The sequence below is a fragment of the Rattus norvegicus genome, chromosome 13 (assembly GCF_036323735.1).
Source record: "Rattus norvegicus strain BN/NHsdMcwi chromosome 13, GRCr8, whole genome shotgun sequence".
NCBI lineage: Eukaryota > Metazoa > Chordata > Mammalia > Rodentia > Muridae > Rattus > Rattus norvegicus.
This window is the reverse complement of record NC_086031.1, coordinates 93,506,917-93,523,353: the sequence shown is the minus strand read 5'-3', so window position 1 is coordinate 93,523,353 and position 16,437 is coordinate 93,506,917. Positions and strand designations below refer to the sequence as shown.

At 44.1% G+C, this 16,437-nt stretch overlaps 1 protein-coding gene across 4 annotated transcripts in view; it reads left to right on the top strand.

Moving 5' to 3' along the window:
- Positions 1-16,437, top strand: part of Smyd3 (SET and MYND domain containing 3) — a 556,948-nt gene that overhangs the window by 274,868 nt on the left and 265,643 nt on the right. The window lies entirely within an intron of this gene.

Genomic DNA, 16,437 nt, shown 5'->3' with positions numbered 1-16,437 from the left:
AGAGAGAGAGAGAGAGAGAGAGAGAGAGAGAGAGAGAGAGAAAGAGAAAGGATGAATCTTAACCATTTTGGTCCATCACAGTACTTTAAACATTATAGTTGACTGATGTATATGTGGAAACTGTCTGTTCTCTCCTGCCCTCTTCTTATTGGATGGCAGTTTTAGATTTTAATCTGTTTTAAAACATATTTTTACATACTAGTCCAGTTGAATCAGTCTTTTGTCTTTTAAGCTCAAAAAAAACACAAAAAACAAACAAACAAACAAACAAAAAACCTGTAGCCTGTTCTCGATGAATGGTGCTTCTTTTTAGATACAACGGGATGAAAATTCCTCTACTGAATGGAAAAACAGCTTTAGGGAGGGGAGGTTAAGTGACTGTCCCCGATCACTAGCTGGTTAGTGATGGTATTCAGACCAGGACATAAGCTAAGGTAGTTGAAAGATGCTGTTTATTGCATTGTAAAAGCTAGATGTTGCTTCATGGTGGTGGCAATGGGATAATCTATCAGTGTTTGCTTGTACTGGCTGTGCACACAGTACAGTAAACACTAGGGTCATGTCTATGTAACATCAAAAAAGGCTTTTATTCTGAAAATGATCTTTAGTGGAGATATTTAAAAGCAAAGAAATGATGTGAATAGAATGGCAGGGTGGAGACAGCAGTGACAGATGATGACAGGGACAGGAGACCACAGTGACAGGTGACTACAGTGATAGGTGACCACAATGGCAGGTGACTGCAGTGACAGGTGACCACAGTGACAGGTGACCGCAGTGACAGGTGACTGCAGAGACAGGTGACCACAGTGACAGGTGATGGCAGTGACAGGTGACAGCACTGACAGGTGACGGCAGTGGCAGGTGACCGCAGTGACAGGTGGCCACAGTGACAGGTGGCCACAGTGACAGGTGACCACAGTGACAGGTGACCACAATGGCAGGTGACCACAGTGACAGGTGACCACAGTGACAGGAGACCACAGTGACAGGTGACCACAGTGACATGAGACCACAGTGACAGGTGACTACAGTGACAGGTGACCACAATGGCAGGTGACTGCAGTGACAGGTGACTGCAGTGACAGGTGACCGCAGTGACAGGTGATGGCCTGTGACAGGTGACAGCACTGACAGGTGACGGCAGTGACAGGTGACCACAGTGGCAGGTGACCACAGTGACAGGTGGCCACAGTGACAGGTGACCACGGTGACAGGTGACAGCAGTTATAGGTGACAGCAGTGACAGGTGACAGCAGTAACAGGTGATGGCAGTGACAGGTGACAGCACTGACAGGTGACAGTAGTGATAGGTGACCACAGTGACAATGGACGGCAGTGACAGTGACAGGTGACAGCAGTGATGGTGACAGCAGTGATAGGAGACCACAGTGACAAGTGACAGCCGTGACAGGTGACACCCATAAAGCATGGACAGGAAGAAGGCATGGGAGCAGGTGGGGAACTAGCCTTGTGCTGTGGGTGCCAGTACTCTGATGTTCTAATATAAAATTGTGCATTCTAAAAATGAAAAAAAAAACCTAGGGTATTTGGGTAACATTCCTTTGTAATGGTTTAATCTTGCTTTTGGATTCAACATATTACTTTATATAAAGTAATGCGAACACGTAATTTGATTTTAATAGCTTCAGTTTTATTAGGAACAGAATGTAAAGATGAGATCCAAGGGCTGGCAGCGTTCGGGAAGTATAATTGGACAGTGCAGCGTGATTTAGGCTGTCATACGAGATGGCTCTTCTGTTTAGGTCATCAACTGCCCGTATCATGCAATCCCTGGAATTGTGGAGCGCTTTGAACACATTCAGATTCAATTATCTGACAGGTGTCCTCATTCAGAGTTTTGGATTTCCGTGGCTTTGAGCTCTAGATGGTTTAAGTGATTTCCTCTTTCTTAGCCTAGAAGATCCGGGCAAGAAAGAAGAAAAGGGCAGTGCCTGGCCTCTGCTTCCTTCTGGGCAGCAGGGGCCACACTTGCTTTGTGTCCTTAGTGAGGGCATTACCTGCGCCTGTCCTGGTCACTACATTGCTTCCGTTGTGAATTTGGTCACTGAGGTCTCAGTGGCCTCCTAAAGTTGGCTGATCTGAATAACTAGCCACTCAGAATAAGAACTACCAAATATGCAAGGCATGTTCTTGAGGACAGAGTGTGACTTGGTCTTTAATCAGTTGGAGCTATTTCACCAACACTCGACAGGACCAATAATTTGTGACTCACCTTTGAAGTGTGACGGGTATTCAGGCCTTGACAGTTTATCATTTGAACACAGGAGAGTCATTTTCAGGATTTCGGGGGCATCTCCTGTAAATGTACCTGCGTGCGCATGAGATCAAGGGGTTGGGCTTCTTTTTCATTCATTCCCTCTTTCCTTTCTGTGTTTCTTTTCCCTTCCCAGGCACTTCCCACACAACACATACTGTATTTTAACTTTGAGATAATAAAAAGGAACCCCCCCACCCGTTTAAATGAAAATATTTTCAATACCACTCTAGTGCCTGGGGGTTAGACACATTACTGTGATGTGAGGTAAGGTCTTAGCTAGTGTTTTCTTCTGAACAAGGGCAGTTGTAATTGGCCTGTGGTGTTTTGTTTGACTTGCAATCCTTGAGTAATAACCCTCTTTGCTGTGTGGGGATATTCCTGGTTTTGGTGACACCCCAAGATGGCATTCCTAATCTCAGAATGGCACCATTCATTGTTCATTTGATGATCAGTTTCCAAAACATGTTCTTTTTTACTTCCTACAAAAATCATTTTGTGGTCACCGCATGGTCGAACAAGCCTTTATCATTGTATTGAAAAGACCTGGCATTAGTTTCCTTTGATTGTAGGACATAATAGGAAAAAATGGCCCACAATGAGAAAGAAAGAAATTAACCAAACCAAAGAGCTTGTGTCTATCTATGGTGACAGACATATTTTTGATGAGTTTAGATTTCTTTCATTTTCCAGAGTATAATTAAAATAGAAACAATTATAAAAGCAGCTTTCCCTGCTGAAATTGGAAGAATTTCAAAATTAAAAAAAAAAGAGAAAGTAAAGATCCCTAAATAAAACCATGCAAAAAAAAGCATGAGGGAGAGGCAGGCTTAGTTTGCAGACGTTGTCTGGTTTCCAAATAGGCCTATGTTGTGGCACAGTTAGTTCACACGTCAAAAAAGTAATCGCAGGAGAAGAAAAATCATCTATTAGGATAATTGTCGTAGAAAAGATTGCTCTGTGGTGTTACAAATATTGAAAGGAGATTCTATAAAGGGAGCAACGATTGCTAACATGACATGATGTTCTGTCTTGAAAGCTCTCATTTTCAGTCAGGACCCAGCCCACAAAGAACAGGACCTCCTCTTCCTCCTTTTGTAGCTTCACTGCAGCGGCAAGGTTAACGAAAGCCATCCTTCATCTTGCTGACTTCAGTCAACACTCAGTAAATATTTACTTAGCGTGTATTGTAAGTCAGGCACACGGCCCCATGCTGGAGGTGCTGACTTGTGTAATAGGTGGTCCTGCCCTTTTAGACCTCACGATGTAGCAGGAGAATCCAATGTGTAAATAACCAACCCCAGTACATCCTTCACTGGTTATGTACAGGCTGTACTGGAGGCACGGGGGGAAGAATGTGGTGGATTGGGGAGGGAAACCATTTGAGCTTGGCTGCTGGCCTGTGATGCATTATCTATAAATCAAACCAGGGCCATCGGAACAAGGTCATTAGGAGCTGTGCCAAGTACAAAGGGTGTAGAGAGGAAGTCTCCATACTCTTCTGCCCGAGACACTACTCTATTATAAAAGGAGGGCACGTGTACAATTGGGGAAAAGACCCATGTGCAGAGTCATGAGTGGCTCCTGTGGAAAGAGAGAGAAAAGCAAGGCCGAGGAAGACATGGCTGCCAAAGACCATGCACGGGAGGAGCCTGGGGTCCAGGGCTGGGTCTTGGGAAATAGTAGGGTGGTAATGGGTTCCTCTGAAGCTTGGAGTCAGTAGACCTTGATCTATGAACATTTGGAATATCAGTCATATGTGATGGGGTTTGGGGGCAACGGGGGTCTTAGCATTTGAGCAAAAAGCAGAAGCAGGAAGAACGCCTTCAGTGCCTTACCCTTCTTCCCTGAAGCCTGCGTTCCAGGGATGCCCCCTTCTACCTGCTGGAGAGAACCACCCTTATCCTTGGAGATGGGGAGATGGGAAGTATCTTTATAAAAAGGCCTTGTTAACTCCCCCTTCGTTATCGACAGTGCACCTCAGCCCCTCTGTAACTCACACTTCCATACGCCTGCCCACTGCTCTTCAACCCTGAGTGCAAATGTACTCACTCCCCCTTTATTTCTGGAGGTTCCAACACCCTGTAAAATTGACTTTAAGTAAATTCACATGCTTTTCCTCTGGTTATTCGGTCTTTTGTGCTAAGGTTCTCAGCCATGAACTTAGGAGGAGTTAAGAACAGAAGTATTGGGGCTGGAGAGATGGCTCTGCAGTGAAGAGCATGGACTACTGTTCCAGAGGTCCTGAGTTCAGTTCCCAGCAGCCACCTGGCGGTTCATGACCATCTGTAATGGGATCCTGATGCCCTCTTCTGGCGTGTAGCTGTACATGCAGATAGAGCGTCATAAACATAGAATAAATATGTAAATCTTTAATTGTTCTTAAAAGGAGAGACATGTTTTCCTCCCTTACACAGAGAATAAATTACTTAGAAGGAACTCTGATGGTGGTTTGAATGATACTCACCCCTCAGGGTATATTTGAATTTTAGGTCGCTCTCTGCTGGAACTGTTCTGGGTTAGACTAGGAGGTGTGGCCTTAAGAAGATTGGAAGCCTACAGAACTCCAAATAGATTGGACCAGAAAAGAAACACCTCCCGTCACATAATAGTCAAAACACCAAACGCACAAAATAAAGAAAGAATATTAAAAGCAGTAAGGGAAAAAGGTCAAGTAACATATGAAGGCAGACCTATCAGAATCACACCAGACTTTTCGCCAGAAACTATGAAGGCCAGAAGATCCTGGACTGATGTCATACAGACCCTAAGAGAACACAAATGCCAGCCCAGGTTACTGTATCCTGCAAAACTCTCAATTAACATTGATGGAGAAACCAAGATATTCCATGACAAAACCAAATTTACACAATATCCTTCTACAAATCCAGCACTACAAAGGATAATAAATGGTAAAGCCCAACATAAGGAGGCAAGCTATACCCTAGAAGAAGCAAGAAACTAATCATCTTGGCAACAAAACAAAGAGAAGAAAAGCACACAAACATAACCTCATATCCAAATATGAATATAACAGGAAGCAATAATCACTATTCCTTAATATCTCTCAACATCAATGGCCTCAACTCCCCAATAAAAAGACATAGATTAACAAACTGGATACGCAACGAGGACCCTGCATTCTGCTGCCTACAGGAAACACACCTCAGAGACAAAGACAGACACTACCTCAGAGTGAAAGGCTGGAAAACAACTTTCCAAGCAAATGGTCGGAAGAAGCAAGCTGGAGTAGCCATTCTAATATCAAATAAAATCAATTTTCAACTAAAATTCATCAAAAAAGATAAGGAAGGACACTTCATATTCATCAAAGGAAAAATCCACCAAGATGAACTCTCAATCCTAAATATCTATGCCCCAAATACAAGGGCACCTACATACGTAAAAGAAATCTTACTAAAGCTCAAAACACACATTGCACCTCACACAATAATAGTAGGAGATTTCAACAGCCCACTCTCATCAATGGATAGATCATGGAAACAGAAATTAAACAGAGACGTAGACAGACTAAGAGAAGTCATGAGCCAAATGGACTTAACAGATATTTATAGAACATTCTATCCTAAAGCAAAAGGATATACCTTCTTCTCAGCTCCTCATGGTACTTTCTCCAAAATTGACCATATAATTGGTCAAAAACCGGGCCTCAACAGGTACAGAAAGATAGAAATAATCCCATGCGTGCTATCGGACCACCATGGCCTAAAACTGGTCTTCAATAACAATAAGGGAAGAATGCCCACATATATGTGGAAATTGAACAATGCTCTACTCAATTATAACCTGGTCAAGGAAGAAATAAAGAAAGAAATTAAAGACTTTTTAGAATTTAATGAAAATGAAGGTACAACGTACCCAAACTTATGGGACACAATGAAAGCTGTGCTAAGAGGAAAACTCATAGCGCTGAGTGCCTGCAGAAAGAAACAGGAAAGAGCATATGTCAGCAGCTTGACAGCACACCTAAAAGCTCTGGAACAAAAAGAAGAAAATACACCCAGGAGGAATAGAAGGCAGGAAATAATCAAACTCAGAGCTGAAATCAACCAAGTAGAAACAAAAAGGACCATAGAAAGAATCAACAGAACCAAAAGTTGGTTTTTTGAGAAAATCCACAAGATAGATAAACCCTTAGCCAGACTAATGAGAGGACACAGAGAGTGTGTCCAAATTAACAAAATCAGAAATGAAAAGGGAGACATAACTACAGATTCAGAGGAAATTCAAAAGATCATCAGATCTTACTGTGAAACCCTATATTCAACAAAACTTGAAAATCTGCAGGAAATGGACAATTTCCTAGACAGATACCAGGTACCGAAGTTAAATCAGGAACAGATAAACCAGTTAAACAACCCCATAACTCCTAAGGAAATAGAAGCAGTCATTAAAGGTCTCCCAACCAAAAAGAGCCCAGGTCCAGACGGGTTTAGTGCAGAATTCTATCAGACCTTCATAGAAGACCTCATACCAATATTATCCAAACTATTCCACAAAATTGAAACAGATGGAGCACTACCGAATACCTTCTACGAAGCCACAATTACTCTTATACCTAAACCACACAAAGACCCAACAAAGAAAGAGAACTTCAGACCAATTTCCCTTATGAATATCGACGCAAAAATACTCAATAAAATTCTTGCAAACCGAATCCAAGAGCACATCAAAACAATCATCCACCATGATCAAGTAGGCTTCATCCCAGGCATGCAGGGATGGTTTAATATACGGAAAGCCATCAACATGATCCATTGTATAAACAAACTGAAAGAACAAAACCACATGATCATTTCATTAGATGCTGAGAAAGTATTTCACAAAATTCAACACCCCTTCATGATAAAAGTCCTGGAAAGAATAGGAATTCAAGGCCCATACCTAAACATAGTAACAGCCATATACAGCAAACCAGTTGCTAACATTAAACTAAATGGAGAGAAACTTGAAGCAATTCCACTAAAATCAGGGACTAGACAAGGCTGCCCACTCTCTCCCTACTTACTCAATATAGTTCTTGAAGTTCTAGCCAGAGCAATCAGACAACAAAAGGAGGTCAAGAGGATACAGATCGGAAAAGAAGAAGTCAAAATATCACTATTTCCAGATGATATGATAGTTTATTTAAGTGATCCCAAAAGTTCCACCAGAGAACTACTAAAGCTGATAAACAACTTCAGCAAAGTGGCTGGGTATAAAATTAACTCAAATAAATCAGTAGCCTTCTTCTACACAAAAGAGAAACAAGCCGAGAAAGAAATTGGGGAAACGACACCCTTCATAATAGACCCAAATAATATAAAGTACCTCGGTGTGACTTTAACCAAGCAAGTAAAAGATCTGTACAATAAGAACTTCAAGACTCTGAAGAAAGAAATTGAAGAAGACCTCAGAAGATGGAAAGATCTCCCATGCTCATGGATTGGCAGGATTAATATAGTAAAAATGGCCATTTTACCAAAAGCAATCTACAGATTCAATGCAATCCCCATCAAAATACCAATCCAATTCTTCAAAGAGTTAGACAGAACAATTTGCAAATTCATCTGGAATAACAAAAAACCCAGGATAGCTAAAACTATCCTCAACAATAAAAGGACTTCAGGGGGAATCACTATCCCTGAACTCAAGCAGTATTACAGAGCAATAGTGATAAAAACTGCATGGTATTGGTACAGAGACAGACAGATAGACCAATGGAATAGAATTGAAGACCCAGAAATGAACCCACACACCTATGGTCACTTGATTTTTGACAAAGGAGCCAAAACCATCCAATGGAAAAAGATAGCATTTTCAGCAAATGGTGCTGGTTCAACTGGAGGTCAACATGTAGAAGAATGCAGATCGATCCATGCTTATCACCCTGTACAAAGCTTAAGTCCAAGTGGATCAAGGACCTCCACATCAAACCAGATACACTCAAACTCATAGAAGAAAAACTAGGGAAGCATCTGGAACACATGGGCACTGGAAAAAATTTCCTGAACAAAACACCAATGGCTTATGCTCTAAGATCAAGAATCGACAAATGGGATCTCATAAAACTGCAAAGCTTCTGTAAGGCAAAGGACACTGTGGTTAGGACAAAACGGCAACCAACAGATTGGGAAAAGATCTTTACCAATCCTACAACAGATAGAGGCCTTATATCCAAAATATACAAAGAACTCAAGAAGTTAGACCGCAGGGAGACAAATAACCCTATTAAAAAATGGGGTTCAGAGCTAAACAAAGAATTCACAGCTGAGGAATGCCGAATGGCTGAGAAACACCTAAAGAAATGTTCAACATCTTTAGTCATAAGGGAAATGCAAATCAAAACAACCCTGAGATTTCACCTCACACCAGTGAGAATGGCTAAGATCAAAAACTCAGGTGATAGCAGATACTGGAGAGGATGCGGAGAAAGAGGAACACTCCTCCATTGTTGGTGGGGTTGCAAACTGGTACAACCATTCTGGAAATCAGTCTGGAGGTTCCTCAGAAAATTGGACATTGAACTGCCTGAGGATCCAGCTATACCTTTCTTGGGCATATACCCAAAAGATGCCCCAACATATAAAAAAGACACGTGCTCCACTATGTTCATCGCAGCCTTATTTATAATAGCCAGAAGCTGGAAAGAACCCAGATGCACTTCAACAGAGGAATGGATACAGAAAATGTGGTAGATCTACACAATGGAATATTACTCAGCTATCAAAAACAATGACTTTATGAAATTCATAGGCAAATGGTTGGAACTGGAAAATATCATCCTGAGTGAGGTAACCCAATCACAGAAAAACACACATGGTATGCACTCATTGATAAGTGGCTATTAGCCCAAATGCTTGAATTACCCTAGATGCCTAGAACAAATGAAACTCAAGACGACTGATCAAAATGTGAATGCTTTACTCCTCCTTTAAAAGGGGAACAAGAATACCCATGGCAGGGAATAGAGAGGCAAAGATTAAAACAGAGACTGAACGAACACCCATTCAGAGCCTGCCCCACATGTGGCCCATACATATACAGCCACCCAATTAGACAAGATGGATGAAGCAAAGAAGTGCAGGCCGACAGGAGCCGGATGTAGATTGCTCCTGAGAGACACAGCCAGAATACAGCAAATACAGAGGCGAATGCCAGCAGCAAACCACTGAACTGAGAATAGGACCCCCGTTGAAGGAATCAGAGAAAGAACTGGAAGAGCTTGAAGGGGCTCGAGACCCTATATGTACAACAATGCCAAGCAACCAGAGCTTCCAGGGACTAAGCCACTACCTAAAGACTATACATGGACTGACCCTGGACTCTGACCTCATAGGTAGCAATGAATATCCTAGTAAGAGCACCAGTGGAAGGGGAAGCCCTGGGTCCTGCTAAGACTGAACCCCCAGTGAACTAGACTGTTGGGGGGAGGGCGGCAATGGGGGGAAGATGGGGAGGGGAACACCCATAAGGAAGGGGAGGGGGAGGGGGATGTTTGCCTGGAAACCGGGAAAGGGAATAACACTCGAAATGTATATAAGAAATACTGAAGTTAATAAAAAAAAAAAAAAGGTTTCCCCCACCTTCAAAAAAAAAAAAAAAAAGAAAAGAAAAAAGAAGATTGGAAGGGGGGTTGAGGATTTAGCTCAGTGGTAGAGTGCTTGCTAGGCCCTGGGTTCGGTCCCCAGCTCCGGAAAAAAAAAAAGAAAAACAAAAGAAGATTGGAAGGTGTGTTACTTGGGGTAGGTGTTGAGGTTTCAAAAGCCTACAGGCCCAGACCAGTCCCGCCCTCTCTGCTTCTAATTCATGGAGATGTAAGCTTTCACTTCTTCCTCCAGCACCATGCCTGCCTGGCTGTTGTCATGCTCCCTGACATGATCCTCATGGACCCACTCTCTGACAATGTAAGAAAATCTCCAGTTAAATGCTTTCATTGCCTTGGCTATGGTGTCTTTTCACAGCAATGGAACAGTAACAAATACAGTCCTGTAGCATGGGGCAGAAAAAGGGACTAAAAGGCAGCTTGGACTTTTGATGGGTGATGGCTGCACGGGTGTGACGGTTGCAGCTTGCTAGCTGCAAGAGGAACGTCTCAACTGCAGTGGCACAAACTTAAGAGTTTTTACTCTGACACAAGAAGACAAGAGAAACATCGCAGGACTGTCTAGATGTTTTAAAAGTTCTCAGAAGAGAGCTAGGGATTGTGCTGGTATAATAATATCATGGCTGTGGGTACTCCTCCGAAACCCATGGCTTCACTAGCCCTGGGTAGTTGCCAAGGTTCTGGGTACCAGACATGATTTGCTTCTTGTTGGTCTTAAGTCCCATCAAAGGCCTTTTGGTTACTGCCAGGACATGCGTGCCACTTCTGCGCCCCTAGGGTTATTGCATCGTGCAGTTCATTGTGGTTCGGAGAATGGAAGGAAGAGTTCTTCCCCAGAAAGGAGCACACTGGTTCAGTTATCCAAAATATACACATTAGCCCTGAAAATACGCAAGTGTCATTATGCAGACTGAGCAGGTTGTACTTAGATATTTATAAATACATACTCATGATTATATGTATGTACACACACACACACACACACACACACACACACACACACACACACACACGTAAGTACACACACGAACAACCATTAATGAAAAAGAGGCCATGAATTTGAAAAGGAGCAAGAAGGGGTAGCGAGAGGGTTGGAGGGAGGAAAGGGAAGTGGGGGAAATGATTAATTGTATTATAATCTCAAAAATAAAGAAGTCCTCAGAGATCTGGTATGGTGGTCATGCCTGTAGCCTCCACTCCAGAGGCTGAGGTAGGAGATGTTGACTTGGGGGTTGCCTGGGGCACCAGGGGCTGTGTACAACTCAGGTAGACCCCTGGCCAGCACCTGCAATTGTTTGCTTTGCCTGCTGGGGCTAGCGATGGGAGTGGGGTAGTGGGTGGGCGATTCTCAGAGATCCCCAAGGTAAGTTGGCTTTTGTCTTTGCTGTACTTGCATGCAAATTTTGTCTCTGTGGTCCTGTATGGTACTTGGGGCTTCATGGAGCAATAGCCATTTAATCTTTGTGAGGAAAACCAGGAAGTAAAGCAAATTCCCCCAAAGCTTCACACCATTTCTGTTTAGTAAATATGTAAGATTCAAAACATTGAGTTTTGAATGAAGAAGGGAAAATGAAGGAGAGTAGTCGACATTCCGAATCACTAGGGAATGCCCTCAAATCCGGGCTTGTAAGATTTTTGGGGCTGGAGACTGGAGCACGAAATAAGCAGACACAGAAGTCAAGGTCCCTTTGTTTTGCATCTTGTGGTATTGGTGCTGGGGATGGACCTCGCGCCGCACGCACGCACGCACGCACGCACGCACGCACGCACGCACGCACGCACGCACGCACGCACGCACGCACGCACGCACGCACGCACGCACGCACGCCAAGCTCTTCTGAGTCATTGTCTCCCAGCATTGTTCTCCCACTGCCTCTCATTACTGCCACTCCTGAGAGGGCACAGTGATGGCTGCAGGGCTCACTCAGGTCACTGTGCGGCAGGCAGGTGACCCCCACACACCTATACATACTGCATTTCATCCCTGACAACCCCTTTCGTTTGGAAGATGTCAGGGTTACGGTTCTTAGTACTTGTCATCTGGGACTGCACCAGTCATCTTGGTATTGCAATGGATAGCTCGTAGCTTCTTAGAGGAGAGAAGCTCTGTCAGAGAATGTGCACACATCTCACTGAGGGGGGGGGGGGGGAACCATGTCATGCCATTGTTTGGGGGATATAAAGACTTTAAAATGTGTGTGTACATATACATACACATACATATACATTATACACATACACATACACATACATTTCATGTTCTCAGTGGGGAAAAGTCAGGAAGTTGCTGGCTGCATACACAATAAAAGGGCCCCTCCCTCCTCCCAACAATCTCTCGCCCTTGCCCTCCCTCATCCCTCCATCCCGGCCTCCTGGGATGGAACCCAGGGCCTCACACCTCGGTGACAAGTGGGAGCTGTATCCCAGGAGCAAGTCTTTACAGTGTTTCTCATTACTGTCACTCCTGAGTGGACATGGGGATGGCTGCAGCCAGCCCCCATTCTCCGCAGTGTCAAGCAAGGGACCGGAGTGGAGCTTTGCCTTATGCAGCCTGACAACGGGACTCACATCTCAGAACGTAGGCGGACTCATTTCAGTTACAAAATGAACATCTCCCTGAGAGAAATGAAATTTTCAAGCTGAGCTGCCAGGCTGGATCTGGCCTTCCGTTCAGCCTGGCTTGGAGAGGTTTCTGACTGTGGGCGAGCCTGCCTTCCCTGTTCCCCTTAAACAGAAGAGGGCGACAGAGAGACCGGTTAGAAAACCCACTTCCTTATTTGCCTCCCTCCAACACTAGCTCTTGTGTGGTGTGTACTGATAGGAAACGAAAGTTGAAATTAGCGCCTTTTGTTTTTTCAACCTCAAGTGATTAGAGAAAAGTTTATAAAGTAACACAATCCAGATTTCTTCCCGTTTTTTTTTCCTGGTCCTATAGATGTTGCCAAGTGGATTAATACCAGGGGATTTTGATGTTCATAGATCTGACAGTCAAATGTAATGGATTATTCAGTGCAGGTAAATAACCCTGACGGGGCTTGGCTTTTGCTAGACATTCCGTGTGCTCGTATAAGAAGCGTGTGTTCCCACGTGTTGTTTGGGCTTATTGCAACGTTTGCCCGCTGGAATTAAAGGGTCTCTCTCTAAGGAAAGCCATTTCATTTCTTGCTAGGACAAAGGAACGTTAATGCCATTTGACTTAATTTTGGTTTGGCATTGGCTTTATTTTTAAAATACTGCTTTTACAACCCTGTCCCTTTGATGATAGAAATGGTGTCTAAGCTGGCTGTTCAGGTGGCTTTATACCCTTGACCTTTACAGTGTGACGTAATTGAAGTCGTGTTGTTTATCTGAGGACAGTTTATGTCATGTTCACACACTGAACTGGGTATTTGCTGTACATGAACTCTGTCTGGTTTCTCATTACTATCCTATTTTTTTAAAAATCTGTGATCCAGGACAGCTGCATACACCCAGGGCTTCTTTCTGATATTTTAGTGTCTTCCGGTTTTCAGGTTAAGAATAATGAATACTCCTAGCAGGTAGCCCTTGCTCCACTATGACTCAAGGGATCAACTTACTCGTGCTCCCCTGTAAGGGAAGCGAGGAGTCCACTGTGACATTTTATATGGTGATAAATTTAATCTATTGATGGCTTTTCCTTACAGCCCCACTTTATAGATAGGCTATGAAATAACTGGTCTCAATGCTGCTTTCACAGTGAGCAGTGTCATTGTCCAAGGGCAAGGGTGTGTAGCATGGCCTGGTGGCTTAGCGGAAAATGAGCTTGTGTGTGCTTATATGACAGTCATGACACTCCCAGGACCTGGGATTCTAGCTTGTTCTTATCTACAGCATTTAGCACCCACCTTTCACCTCCCGGTAGCCCCCCTCAGCACAAAACAATACACCTTTGCTGTCTGTCTGTGGCCTCAGGTCTCAACTCTGTCCATGTTTTGGGATAATTTTCCCATGAAATGGCCAAGTAGCCAATGACGCCGATCTCTTTGCTTTAATGTGTTGGTCTTCTTCTTCTTTCTCCTTCTCCTTCTTCTTTTCCTTCTCCTTCTCCTCCTCCTCTGCCCTCCTTCTCCTCCTCCTTTACAAAACTATTTTATTGTTTTAAGTGTATGGTGTCTGCCCCATGTACGTCTGTGCACCACGTGTGTGCTTGGTGCCTGCAGAGGCCAGAAGAGGCCATCATATACCCAGTTTTCCTCGGCTTCAATAGGAATGGCCCCCATAGGCTCCTGTGTTTGAATGTTTGATCACAGGGAGTGACACTATTAGGAGGTGTGGCCTTGTCGGAGTAGGTGTGGAGGAAATGTGTCACTGGAGGTGGGCTTTGAGGTTTCAGATTCTCAACTGGGCTCCGGCATCTCTCTCTTCCTTCTGCTGCCAGTCCTGATTTAGTTCACTCAGCCGCCTCTCCAGCCCACACACCACCATGCTTCCCACCCTGATGACAATGGACTAAACCTCTGAACTGCAAGCCAGCCCCAATTAAATGCTTTCCTTTTTAAGAGTTGCCTTGGCCAGGGTATCTCATCGCGACAATAAAACCCTCAGACACCCTGGAACGTGGAATTTCACACAGTTGGGAGCCTCCCTATGTCTCAGCTGGAAATCAAGCCTGGGACTTGTTTCTCGATGTCTTTGGGATTTGTCAGTTTAGTCCTCCGTTTAGGGCACACGACTGAGGTTGTCTTGATCTGTTACGCATCTCCTCGTGAGTCTTAAGGCTCCTCTCTCTCTGTGTTACGGGATCAGGAAATAGAGTCTTGGGAAGTTCCTGGTGCTGTTACTAAGAATATAGAAGAGGTAAGTTTGTAGGAAGAAATGGAAAATGAGAATTTAGATGACATCAGCATCTAGAGCAGTTTTATTTCATGCCAGAGAGGTGGCAAGGTCCCAAGTTCTGGCTGCACCGTGTTTGGGCCACAGGAACCAGGAACACATGACTAGAGTTCAAGAGAAAGCAGATTGTGTCCTTCAGGCTGGGCTTTTTGTAGCTAAGGACAGGTGTTGGGGGTTGGGGTGAGGTGGCGTGGAATCAAAGGCCCAGACTCGGGGAGCAGGTGGGAAGGAGGCAGCAAGTTTATTTCTTCTCTGGGAGCACCCTTTATACCCACTACCCATGTCCCATTGGCAGTTCCTGATTGGTTGTCATTGTCTGCATCACCAATCTCTAGGCTCTCAGGCAGGCTTCAGTTTGGCCATCACTGGGCAGTTACTTCAGGGGCTTCTCACTTGCTGAAGTTTGTGCAGAATCAGCCTTGTCAGTGAGGTCTGATTTTTCTTTTATATTTCCCATTTCTTTCCTTTCATCACTAACCTGGCAGACACTGAAATAGAAGTAACCTAACAAAGGGCTTACCCTTTAGTTTGCAGTTAAGAAATCCTTAAAATTCCACCTCCCTCTAATTTCCATAGCTGAGAGCCCTTCCATAGAATTACACTTCAGAGTCAGGAGTCACTTCGGAGATCATTATTTTTGCAGATGAAAAGTCTGAGCGCCTCAAGTCACTGACTTGTCCAGATCTTCTCCAGATCACACATCTCCTTAGAGTCTGGGCTAAGACACAGCTTCGGTCCCTTCTTTTCCTGTGACCAACCCTCTGCTCACTTGTCGCTAGGGTCTGCTGCATCTGAACTTGTCCAATCAAAACTGACCTTAAGTTTAATCAGCTTGTTAGAGATCCATCTTGTTCTCCCTTGAACTCACTTCGTGCCCCAGATGGATTTCGAACTGCCGAGTGGCCGCTCTAAAGCCACTCGTCAGTGGCTGGCATAATTCAACGGGATGGGGCCTATTTATAATAAAAAACGTGTGGGAGCTATACCCAGATCATAACATTATTTCTTTATCATACCCAACACAAGTTTATCTTTATAATGTAGTATTCTGCCAGCCTAATAGGCAATAATTTCTTTTATTAGACTCCCAACTAGAATGGATTTAGTACTTCTCTTAGTTCATTCATCAGACATATTCTTTGCTGCATCTGGGGAGATAATTAAAAAGCAGTCCTTGAACTCAAGGAGCCCGTGGTCTATGGAGAAAGGAAAATGAAATCACACCAGCACACCAAAGCAGTTTCAGGGCACAGACCAGCAGCTTTCAACCTTGTGGGTCGTGACCCCTGTGGGGCTGCACATCAGATAGTCACATTATGATTCAAAACAGTAGCAAAATTACAGTTATGAAGTAGCAGCAGAGTGACTTTATAGTTGGGAGGTCACCACATCATAAGGAATTGTATTAAAGAGTCTCAGCGTCAGGAAGGTGTAGAATTGCTGGCATAGACAGCACAGAGCAGAGGAATGGCTGACCTGGTGACAAGACACAGGGAGAAGACAGCACAGAGGAAAGAACTGTCTGAACAGAGCAGATGACCTTAGGAGAGGAGACAGCCCATCCCGAGCCATGGATTCCCCAGAGTTAGGACAGAGGTCTGCTGACTTGAAGTCGTGTCATGGTCTTACCTCACTTGGAGTACAGCTGGTGTTTGCTTTGCTGACCTGAATGACTGTGCTAGCTGGTGGGATGTACGTT